The sequence below is a fragment of the Oncorhynchus kisutch genome, linkage group LG12 (genome assembly GCF_002021735.2).
Source record: "Oncorhynchus kisutch isolate 150728-3 linkage group LG12, Okis_V2, whole genome shotgun sequence".
NCBI lineage: Eukaryota > Metazoa > Chordata > Actinopteri > Salmoniformes > Salmonidae > Oncorhynchus > Oncorhynchus kisutch.
Window position 1 is genome coordinate 50,365,877 of NC_034185.2, and position 12,722 is coordinate 50,378,598.

The 12,722-nt window shown below is 39.3% G+C and overlaps 1 protein-coding gene and 1 long non-coding RNA gene across 2 annotated transcripts in view; both read right to left on the reverse strand.

Annotated features, from left to right (window-relative positions):
* Positions 1-12,722, reverse strand: part of LOC109901128 (melatonin receptor type 1A-A) — a 60,044-nt gene that overhangs the window by 15,126 nt on the left and 32,196 nt on the right. The window lies entirely within an intron of this gene.
* Positions 7,558-9,680, reverse strand: LOC109901129 (uncharacterized). The gene is made up of 3 exons (XR_002256681.2): positions 9,512-9,680; positions 8,913-8,978; positions 7,558-8,781 (listed from the first exon to the last, which is right to left on the reverse strand). It is a non-coding gene; the product is annotated as an uncharacterized LOC109901129 (long non-coding RNA).

The window sequence follows — 12,722 nt, forward strand, 5'->3', positions numbered from 1 at the left end:
AATTAAATTTTTCGAGGAACAGAATCAGAACCAGGAACGAAAGTGATCTATAATGTTCTGGAACAGTTCAGTTATTTTAAAAGCATGGGAGCCAGTTAATAACGTTATTTTATGTTCTGGGCATTTTTTTCCAGTCTCACAAAAAAACGGACACTCTTGTCACTCAGAAACTTATTCCAGTGTCTGCCTGCCAGCTGAAAATCTATTCCAGTGTGTCTGCGTGCGTGTGTAGGCTACCTACTCCTGACCCTCCAAAGCACAGGCTACTGTAGCCTACATATGTTAAAAGCATGATTCAGAAATTAAGGAGACATTTTTTTATTTGAGAAGAATGGATTCACTTATCACGTTTCACTTTGGATGTATTAGCTACAAAAGGGTAAGAAGTGTTTTTATTTGAATTCAGGTGCCACTCTGCATTTCACAAGCTTGTTAGCTAGCTAGCTAGCTCTGGTCCAATGTTAAAAAGGAGATGGCCTCCATGGCGCTATAATGGCTCAGGTACAAAAATGAGTCCTCTATCTATCTCTATGGGCCATCTCCATTTTGAAGTAGTAAATCTTCTTCTACCTCTTCTATTAGTTGGTAAACAAACTAAAAGGGTGAATACCGCCACCTGGAGTGTGTTGTTTGAACAGGTATAAAGCCAAGGTTGGCGATTTACTGCCACCTGAAGTTATGGAATGTTGCTTCTTGAGTCTATTTAATTGGCTGATCCCTCCTGATGATCGCGATAGAATTATGTGATCCTTCCTTAAACCATGAGGAGTCCCACCCAGTCGCCTACTTTGAAAGTCCTCATTGGCAATGTCCATGCAAACATTTGTTATTTCCAAGTAGTGATCTCTATTTATCTCTATGGATTGAATGCATTATGCCTTTTGGCTTTTGAAGTCCTCATAAAGACACCATTTAATGATGAGCTACTCGCGGTCTTTAAAATGATAAACAGGTCGACCCATTAAAAATGCTACCTATAGGTAGACAAAGACTTTTTGGTAGCATAGCACTATGCTGGCTGTTTGAAAAATGGCGGGAGATTGAGGGGAAGGGTGTGGTTGTTTTTTTCTTGATTAAGTTATTAATTACAACGGTATATACAGTATGATTAACGTACATTTTTTTTAAAGGATGATTATCTTTGGAAAGGAAGACTGGGTGCATTACAGTAGGGTGAGTGTTCACTTGTTTGCATGGTACTGAATATCCCCATAATTACAATAGAATATTAAGATGGACTAGATAGTGGGTCATTTTCCAAAGAATGATGGGTTAAACGTTTAAATGTTGTGCCCTTTAAATCTGAACTAAATGAATATGAGCTTGTTACATTGGCCAAACTCATTAGTATGGAAACCATGAAGCCTTCTATAAGAAAATATATTTACCGGGCTGCAATATCTCACATTATTCCTACCTCTTAATTGTATTCCTCCCAAATGGAAACACCTCGACATACTGTGAGTATGAAAGGACCATTTGAAAAAATTACCGTGTTTAGTTTGTGGCCTACAGTAGCTGAATACTACTACCTACAAAGTACCAATACACATCTGGTAAAACATACACAATTAATATTCCTTTAAGAAATAAATATGTTGTTTATCAGTGTAGGTTGAATTTGCCCCTGGATGCTGATCTTTTTTGCCTCATTAAACCTCACTATTGGTTAAGGTTAGGATTGGGGGAGGGGAAGCTGATCCCAGATCTGTACCTAGGGTAAACTTCACCCCGGAGTGTGGTTTATCCATTGCTACCGTAAGTGACAGTTCAGTGTTTTGATGAAAATATGTTGGCCAACCGGTGCCTAGCCAATGGTTTAACATCTGCCTGCTGAGCCTCTAAATTCCGATTGGCTGGCGTGACGGTTGTTAGTCTTATCACCCATTTATTAAGCAGATGACCTAGCCCCGGCTGACTTAAAAGACCTCAAATTTAATCTCCTTAAACTTTGAATGGGAATGCGTTGCATAATATGTCAATCTCATATCTTCCCATTTTCCAATGACATTCTATGACTTTGCTGTCGTGTGTCTTTTCTAATGAAACCAACCCCCCTTGATGAAAAGATAAACCATGTCGTTTATCCCTCCCACGTGAATAATGTGGCCCTATAGGATGACAAGCAGCCAAGCCTTCTGGGTCATGTTCAGTAGGTAAAACAACATTTTGAAATGTTTCGAAATGGGGAGGTACTACTTGAACCTGTCCAATCGGAAAAAACAATTTTTTTTTTCTCATTTCAAAACGTTTTGGTACGGTGTACCCGACTGAACACCACCCTGGTTAGTAAGGGACCTGTCAATGCATAAGCTGTCACCCAGCCCACCAATTTTCTGTTTATGCAACGTGTTCACCATCAAAGTCGTGCCAATACCTTATCCGGAATTCTGAGCATTTCGTCACATTTATTAATCCCTATATTAAAAAACCCACTATCTTCAATTCATCATTAAAATGAATCCTATTTTCCACGACAGTGAGTAGATCCCATCCGTTCGCCTGCCTCCCACCACTCTCTCCCTCCATCCCAGACAGCTCAGACACTCCTGTAATTACTTTTCTGACAGCTCGGCGAGTGACCCCAAAAATACACAAAATAAATAAGCCACACATTGGGGTTGACAGAACACACACAAACACTTTCCCTCTCACACACACACTAACTCTCTCTTTCCCTTTATGTGCATCTCTCTCTCTCTCTCTCTCTCACACACCCACACATAAACACACACCAAAACAGATTAAATCATAGCAACACACACAGATAGTAACACAACTGCACTTACACACTCTAGGGTTGTTAGGGTTGTAATTCTGGTGACAAAAAAAAGTGTCTTTGCACCACCAGCAAAATTATTGCTGAATAATTTTGCACGCCCAATTTTTCAGTTTTTGATTTGTTAAAAAAGTTTGAAATATCCAATAAATGTCGTTCCACTTCATGATTGTGTCCCACTTGTTGTTGATTCTTCACAAAAAAATACCGTTTTATATCTTTATGTTTGAAGCCTGAAATGTGGCAAAAGGTCGCAAAGTTCAAGGGGGGCGAATACTTTTGCAAGGCACTGTATAGCGCAAGTCTTCAGGCCTTAGAGAGTTCAACGTTTGAAAACACTGACAACTCTTGGGTGATGATTAGATACATACCAGCAGGCAGAATCTTAACAAACAGGATTGGGCAGAATATTCCAGAGAAACAGCAGCTCGCTTTGCAGCCCTCTGATTTTCCTTCCCTACCTGGTCCACCCTAGCTGCTCCGACTGGAGTCCACATAAACAACTACAGGCTATGCACATCTACACAAACACATATGAGCATGAGCGTACACACACACACGCTCTCTCTCACACACATACGGTTGCAAAGGGTCGGAAACTTCAAGACTTCTGCCTGAAGCCCATACACGCCGCAGCGTACACGTTGGACCCCAAGTATGTTGGCGAGAGCATCCTGTCGGGTGCAGAGATCAACAAGGCCGATGGTGTCATCACTACCGTGTCTCGCCACCTTGGCCTGGAAGAGGGCACGGTTCTTGGCGGTCTGGCGAAGTAGACTTCCAAGCAAAGGCTTTGGGATGGAGATGCAATATGGCACTCGTGCCAACATACAGTGGCATGCGAAAGTATTCACCCCCCCTTGGCATTTTTCCTATTTTGTTGCCTTATAACCTGGAGGATTTGTAGCATTTGATTTACACAACATGCCTACCACTTTGAAGATGTAAAAAATGTTTTCTTGTGAGACAAGCAAGAAATAATACAAAGAAACAGAAAACTACTCACATTTTGAAGGTAATTGGTTGCACCAGATCTTGTTTAGGGGCTTCATAGCAAAGGGGGTGAACAGACATGCATATACCACTTTTCTGTTTAATTTTTATTTTTATTTTTTTTAAACAAGTTATATTTTTAATTTCACTTCACCAATTTGGACTATTTTGTGTATGTCCATTACATAAAATCCAAATAAAAATCCATAGGGCTGGGACCCTTTTTTCTCGTGCCCAAAGTAAACTGCCTGTAACTCAGGCCCTGAAGCCAGGATATGCATGTAACTGGTACCATTGGAAAGAAAACACTTTGAAGTTTGTAGAAATAATAAAATAATGTATGAGAATATAACACGATAGATATGGTAGGAGAAAATCCAAAGAAAAATGAACCAGAATTTTCTTTTTTTGGAGAGACCATTCTCTTAGAAATGCAAGAGTAAGGTCATATTGAAAATTAGCTCCCGCAATGCAACTCCTATGGCTTCCACAGGGTGTCAGCAGTCTATGTTCAAGGTTTCAGGCTTGTAACTTCAAAATCAAATAAGAAATATCAGGTTTAGCAGAAGGACACAGTCTTGGAAATGTGTGTTTGCACGCGCCATGAAGCACCTGCTAAAATCGGTTTCCTATTGAACATACTTCTTTGCGTAAGAAATAATATAGTTTGATTACATTTTAGGGTATCTGAGGAGTAAATAGAAATGTATTTTTACTTGTTGAAACAGAGTTTAGGGGTATATTTTCGAATTACTTTCTCTACATGTTGAACGAGTGGATTACTCAAATCGATGGCGCCAACTAAACTGACTTTTAGGGATATAAAGAAGGATTTTATCCAACAAAATGACACTACATGTTATAGCTGGGACCCTTTGGATGACAAATCACAGGAACATTTTCAAAAAGTAAGTCAATATTAAATTGTTATTTGTGACTGTATGAAACCTGTGCCGGTGGAAAAATATTTTGATGTGGGGCATTAACAAGAATTTAAGCTTTCAGCCAATATAAGACACTTATACAGTGCCTTGCGAAAGTATTCGGCCCCCTTGAACTTTGCGACCTTTTGCCACATTTCAGGCTTCAAACATAAAGATATAAAACTGTATTTTTTTGTGAAGAATCAACAACAAGTGGGACACAATCATGAAGTGGAACGACATTTATTGGATATTTCAAACTTTTTTAACAAATCAAAAACTGAAAAATTGGGCGTGCAAAATTACTCAGCCCCCTTAAGTTAATACTTTGTAGCGCCACCTTTTGCTGCGATTACAGCTGTAAGTCGCTTGGGGTATGACTCTATCAGTTTGAGACTGGGACGGAGATTTGTCTTCCAACAAGACAATGATCCAAAACATAAAGCAAAATCTACAATGGAATGGTTCAAAAATAAACATATCCAGGTGTTAGAATGGCCAAGTCAAAGTCCAGACCTGAATCCAATTGAGAATCTGTGGAAAGAACTGAAAACTGCTGTTCACAAATGCTCTCCATCCAACCTCACTGAGCTCGAGCTGTTTTGCAAGGAGGAATGGGAAAAAATGTCAGTCTCTCGATGTGCAAAACTGATAGAGTCATACCCCAAGCGACTTACAGCTGTAATCGCAGCAAAAGGTGGCGCTACAAAGTATTAACTTAAGGGGGCTGAGTAATTTTGCACGCCCAATTTTTCAGTTTTTGATTTGTTAAAAAAGTTTGAAATATCCAATAAATGTCGTTCCACTTCATGATTGTGTCCCACTTGTTGTTGATTCTTCACAAAAAAATACAGTTTTATATCTTTATGTTTGAAGCCTGAAATGTGGCAAAAGGCCGCAAAGTTCAAGGGGGCCGAATACTTTTGCAAGGCACTGTATGTACATAAATGTTTAGCGGGATGGGACTCCTATCCCTAAGAAGGTATTACAGGTTGTAATGCAACAAAATAGGAAAAACGCCAAGGGGGATGAATAGTCTTACAAGGCACTGTATATCATCAGCCACCTGGTGGAAGGGACTTTGTGGATCATACAACAGGCTGACCAATACAAGGATTGAAAAATTGGTGGCCATCCGGGCAAATTTCTGGATTTTTGAGCCTGACAACGAGCCATCCTCAATAAGGTTGGAAAGTGACAGTGAAGATGAGGCCTTATAGAGTCTGATGTTCAAGAGGTGGACATTGAGGAGGTCCAGGGAGAAGACATGGAAGCCTGAGAGGAAGACAACCAACGCTTTAGTTTCTAGACTATCATTTTACAGATGTATGTTGAAAACGTTTTTGGGAGAGGCGATTGATCATTGGGGAGCATTCAATATTCCCTTTTGTTTTCAGTGACATCATCCCATGTGACGAGTTAACTACTCACACACACATGCGTTCTAGCAGGCGCTCGCAAACGTGCACAAACACACACACACACCCCTTACGAAAAAGCACTATAGCGTTCCTATAAGATTCCTATAAGAAACTGTACGTTTTTTTATAATACCCTATAGTTAGCTTATAGTATGCTATGATATATTATTTTGCTATGAAAATATTGAAAATAGAATGATTACAGGAGTCTCTATAGTATGTATTTTTTTTACCTACAATAACCTCAAAATATCCCATATGTTTTCAATAGTACAAATATTATACACTATCTCTATAATATTCTTAGGAATTTAAACAGCGTTCCTGTATTATTTTAGTTAGTATTCCCCTGAAGTTATTGAAAGCGTGTTTTTAATAGTATTCTATTTGAATAATATCCAAGAAAATAACATTTTCTGCAAGCAAAAAAAGAAAGCCAACCAATATTTATTTTATATGCCAACATGGTTATTATAGCCAGGTTACTTTTAAAGTAGGGTGCATTTTTGGGATGGATACTTTCAATAAATTAAATCCATCAAACACATGTTGCATCTTAGTGAAAACAGACCAGTAATATTAATGTTAATTTAGTTTTAGTTTAAAAAAAAACATCTATTCCACTGAACATGTTAACCACATGTACAATACAATTATATATAAGCGATGGCCCTTGCATCACTGATGTATGTCGCTGATAAGTTATCAATGAGACATACGATTAGAATCACACAGATTCATTGACATACAACACACATTCTGTGATCTCCAACTATTGCTCAATCCCAGTGAAACTAAATGCATGCATTTAACTGGAAGCTGCACGTCCCTAACATGTTGATGCTTTTCTTGGCCAGGTCACCATTGCAAATGAGAATCCAGCTCTCATTATCAATCAGCACAAAAACATCAACCAGCTCTCTAAAAAAAACACTCATAACTAATCTCTCTCATAAGTGTTTGACAGAGGGACAAACAAGCCATCCACATTAATACATTTACACTTGATGTCTTCCAAAGAGAAAAAGGTTGTTTTTTTGTCTCGACCTCTCAACTTTCACATACATTTTTTGGGGATGAGATGCCTAGAATGCGGTTGATGAACAAACTGTCAGCTTGAATGACATATGTGTAAGGGTTTTCCTCCTCCTCTTCGTCTGAGGGGGAGAAGCGAGAAGGATCAGAGGACCAATGTGCAGCATGGTAAGTGTCCATGGTTGTTTATTTAAAAACATAAACTGAACACTCAATGAATACAAAACAACAAATGTGAAAAACCTAAACAGTTCTGTCTGGTGCAGACACACGAAGACAGAAGACAACCACCCACAAAAACCCAACACAAAACAGGCTACCTAAATATGGTTCCCAATCAGAGACAATGACTAACACCTGCCTCTGATTGAGAACCACATCAGGCCAAACATAGAAACGGGAAAACTAGACATACAACATGGAATGCCCACGTCCTCACGTCCTGACCAACACTAAAACAAAGACAACACAAAATAACTATGGTCAGAACGTGACAATATGGTTGAACCACAACAATGGGAATAGTTTGACATAAGCAGTTTGTTTGACAAATGCAATTCAGTCTAAAGAAAAGAAGAGAAAAAGAACAGAGTTATGCAGAGGAGAACAGAATGCACGTAGTCAGGCACAAAACCAAACACAATGTTGAACAAAAAACAGTGTTGACAACCCCTTTACACCATTTTGACAACCCCTTTACACCATTTTACAGAATGTCAGTGCGAGCAGCATGAAATGCATTACCCTTAAATTGATTGTGTGATCTTTCAATTTGCAGTTGTTGACTGTAAGGACAGGATCTTACATATCCTCTGCCTTTGGGGACAACTTTACGGGGTGCAAGCACCAGTCACAACCATATTCCGCGATTGAATTGCTTACGGTAACGAAGGATTGGCCTGGCAATTGTATCCGAGGAACAAATCAAGGAGAAGACCTTTGTCCTCTTCAGAATCGCACTGTTCTCTCTCCAACGTAATGAATCATAACATTCATCAATAAAAGGTTTTAAAAGGTTACCCATTCTGGGGTTTTCTGGGCCAAACCAACGTCCTGCAATCATCATATTTTCTTTCCGATGTATGTAAGGCAGTTCATTTATGGTAAATGGAAGGGGCCAAACTGAGTCATTTGAGGAGTTAAAACCGGATACTCCATCACAGTTCCAGGTTCATGTTAAATCATCAGCAGATAGCCTCTTCTCTTTCAGTAATGCCTGGTACATCTTTCCATCCATGACATCCTCAATTTCACATTCTTCTTCCTTCACTGTTTTCCTCAAAATATCTATTCCATGGTTCTCCAGTGTATCTCGCAGAAGGTCCCTCAAAGGTATTGGCCCAAATAAACATTTTGTTTCTCTGATGAAGGACGTTCCACATTGCTTTCCTAAGTAATTCTGGCATTCAACACAAAATAAATGAGAGACAGCTGTCAGGGCTGGGTTACCCAACATTCTTTTGAAGAGATATTTAGATGTTGGAACCAAATTGGGGACAAGCAAATTCAGCAAGGCAAGTAGGTCTATCAGTGCAGTTCCAGTCAGGTGATGATGCAGAACAAAGAGGATTTTTGCCATAAGACATTGCCCCTTTGTTACTGATGCCCCAGGGTAAATCATTTCCTTGTTCTGAAAAGAGTTAGATGCAAGGTATATTTAGACATTTGTTTAAGCCAGAAGGAAACGTATAATAAATCTGTAAAGGTAGAACAGATTGCCAAGGCCTGAGAGTTGTGTGTGTTTGTGCACCTGACACTAACCATCTCAGGGGCATCATCATAGTCTAAATGATCAGAGCCAGGTTGATTGGGGTGTGTCAGGGGGTCCTAAATTAGGAATACATGGAGAAAACCAACACAGAACATTATCTAACTGAAATATTTGCTAGAATACATAACACTGACTTCACAAGGGTGAGGCTAAGAAACTGAATGTCTGTGTGTGTACCACATTTATGTGTCCATGTGAGTACCTGATGTCCCCACATGTATACAAAAACCGGACAAATTTGGACATCGTGGAGACATTTGAGGGGAATTGCAATTTTTGGCTCGGGGGTTCAATTTAGGGAAGAACGTACAATTGTGCATAGTATTAGAATTGGGGTTACTATAAGGTTTAGGCAGTGCGGGTTAAGTTTGGGGTTAGGCATTAGGGCCAGGTGAATTTTTGCCTTAACCTTAACCTCAATAACCTAAATGTTATGGTTAAGGTTAGGGTTAAGATGAGGGTTAGGGTTACGTTTAGGACTAGGGAACATGAATTTTTGGTTCAAGTTTAGGTCTCAAGTCCCCACAAGGATAGAAAAACAAATATGTGTGTGTGTGCATGTGTGTGTGTTTGTGCACCTGACACTTACCATCTCAGGGGCATCATCATAGTCTAAATGATCAGAGCCAGGTTGATTGGGGTGTTTCAGGGGGCCCTAAAAAATGAACAGAGAAAACCAACACAGAACAATATCTAATGAAAATATTAGCTAGAATTACATGACTCTGACTTCACAAGGGTGAGGCTAAAAAACTGAATGTCTCTGTGTGTGTGTGTGTGTGTGTGTGTGTGTGTGTGTGTGTGTGTGTGTGTGTGTGTGTGTGTGTGTGTGTGTGTGTGTGTGTGTGTGTGTGTGTGTACCTGACACACGACTAAATCCTCATTAAGCTCTAAATAATCAGAGCCATGTTGATTGAGGTTTGTAAGTAGCTAGCTAGAAACTAGATACTGAATACAAACACTGACAATGTACCATCTAGGTAGCAGGTTAACTAGCTACTGTATCTAGCTAGCAGATATACAGCTAGTGTATACATACCAGTAACAGCATAGCATAGGCAATTGAACACCCCAAGCAGTATTATGGTTGTAGCTACATACAAAAATAAATCTAGTTTTCTAGAGCTCACACCTAGATAAGGCAATTTAACAACAACAATACCTTAATATTTCTGCTTGATCTGGTCTGTCGAGGAAAAGGGAAGTTTCCATCACGCATCCATTTTTTATATGGTCCCCTTATCACTTGGACTGGAGCCATTTCTTACAAGGGTAAGCAAATTAGCTAATTGATGAACACTGTTTGCATCATGTCAACTGCTAATGAAACTGATGGCGTAGTTAGCAATAAAAAAAAAACTTTGCGGCAAAGCATAAAAGGTGCCAAGCTCTACGTAACTAAATCGTGCACATGGGTGAAAGTTATTAAACTAGGCACGAGCAAAGAAAATAACGGTTTACTCTCAGTTTACACTTTGCAGCACAAGCAAAATATCACCAAACATGTATGCACTTGTGGATTTTTTTGAAGAAGGGACATCAGAAATGGTTCCAGTGGAAAATATTGAAGAGTTTGATGGGACGTGCGACAATTTGAAAGAATGTATTGTTAATTGGCAGCACACAGGGAAGAGATATGCCGCCTATGTCATGGCTCTGGATGGTAAGCTATCTAGCTAGCTATCCAGCTAATGACACAGTATAACGTAGCTAGCTAACAATATATGTTTTATGTCATCAATCGTTAAACTTAGTTATACAAAAGTAATACAGCCAAGACATTGGCTATAACAATAACAACTGATGTAGCTAACGTTAGCTAGCTAAGTAGCTAGTTATATCACTTAAGTTCACTAGTATTTGTAGGAAGTATGCTAACCACTGGCTAGTTAGCTGTTCGGCAGGCCGATCCAACAGCTAACTAGCTTCTGGTTAGCGCGAATGCTAGCTAACACATACTAACTGGGCTGATTGCCTGGCCATTGTTGTAAATAAGAATTTGTTCTTAACTGACTTGCCTGGTAAAAGAAAGGTAAAATAAAATATATAGCTAGCTAGTAAGCTAAATTGCAAACACAGCTTATGATATTATGGGTTGAGGGGGGATACGCATCATGGTGAGTGATGTGAGTCGCTCCTAGCTATCGCCTAGCTAATAATGTTAATTTTTACTTTCTAGATGATCGCAAGAGACTCGCAGAAATGTCCAAAAAAGGACCAGGTCAGAATGTGCAAGAGAAGAAAGGGAGAGGAATGAGGGTGGGAAAGAAAGAACCGGCATTATGTGGAAGAAGCGGAAAATACTACACGAAAGGTATGCTTAGTTGTAAAATTGACGAGCTATATCTTTGTGCAAAACCTGTAATTTCCTGACTGTAGCTATGTTACTCTAGCAGAGTGTATCACAGAAAAAGAAGAGGGCCGAGTCTGAAAAAGCATCAGGCGGAACTAACGGCCAGTGTATCACGTCAAGTAAGTTTCTAACACTTTGTAGCATTAGTTGTGCAATTTAAGTTGATGCATTAAAGGTGAATGTAACCCTGTCCCACCTACTTAATGTACTAATCACTAATATTAGCATAACACTTTGTGCATAAAAATCGGATTTCTCCTCAACACAACCAAATACAAAAAAAAATAGTTCTGTGGTTAATAATTATGTCTGAAACCTCCAACCATTGAGACTAAAAAACATCACAAATATTGTCAATTGGTGGATGTTGTCTTTAAAAAAAAATATGTCCCCTATTCATGTCTAAATGTGTAAGTTGTACAAATAATCTTTGTCCTTCCAGGCCAGACCTCAAAGTGACACAGAGCGTGAGGAGGACCTCACCTTAGTGTCAAAACAAGGAATGCAAATGCAGATAACCACTGCGTGCATCACTCAGACAATCTCTCTCATTGAAGGTAAGCTTTCCTCTTTCTGGATGCTCCCACAGAATATTCTCACCCTGCATGCAAGTCCAGGTTTAGTTGTGTATATACCCATAGATACAGTGATTAGGTTAATTTGTAGGTGTATCTGTGAGTAGGTGCAGTTGTAAAGTGTCTACCACTCTATTAGTTGAATGCATATTGCATGCAAGTGTAATGATAGCACATTATGTTCAATATTTTCAGAGTTGCCAGGTTTTCTCCAGGAGGTGAAAAAACCTAAAAAGGGATAGAATGAGACACACAACTTCAAAGGGTGTCTGTGTGTTTGGTTTAAGCATGACGACCAAAATATGAGCAGTAGAGAATGAGAGTAGGAAAGATTATTAGAAGTTGGAAGGAGGTGGTTGTGTTCCCAGACATGGCTGGTGGTCTGAGAACTATCCCCAAATCTCACAATGGTGAGAGAGGAAAAACATTTTCGAATGGTGTGTTATAGATTGTTGTTAGGTTGATGACAGCAAGCAAACAACTTGAGTCATGGTAGAAAGGAAATGGTTTTATAATTCAAATACATTTACTTACTTAAAGGGGTGGTTCATCGAAAAAGTACTTTTAACCTCTCCACGAGTAAGGCTAGTTTCCTGAATTACCGCCTGTCTGACGTGCCCAAAGAAAACTGCCTGTTACTCAGGCCCAGAAGCTAGGATATGCATATAATTGGTAGGATTGGATAGAAAACACTCTGACGTTTCTAAAACTGTTACAATAATGTCTGTGAGTATAGCAGGCGAAAACCTGAGGAGAAAAAAAATTTGGAGCTCAGATTGACTTCCAATGCAATGCTATTGAAAGTGCTCATATTAGTAACAATACTGATTTTGTCCAAATACTCTGCACACCCCTATTAAAGACATACTGGG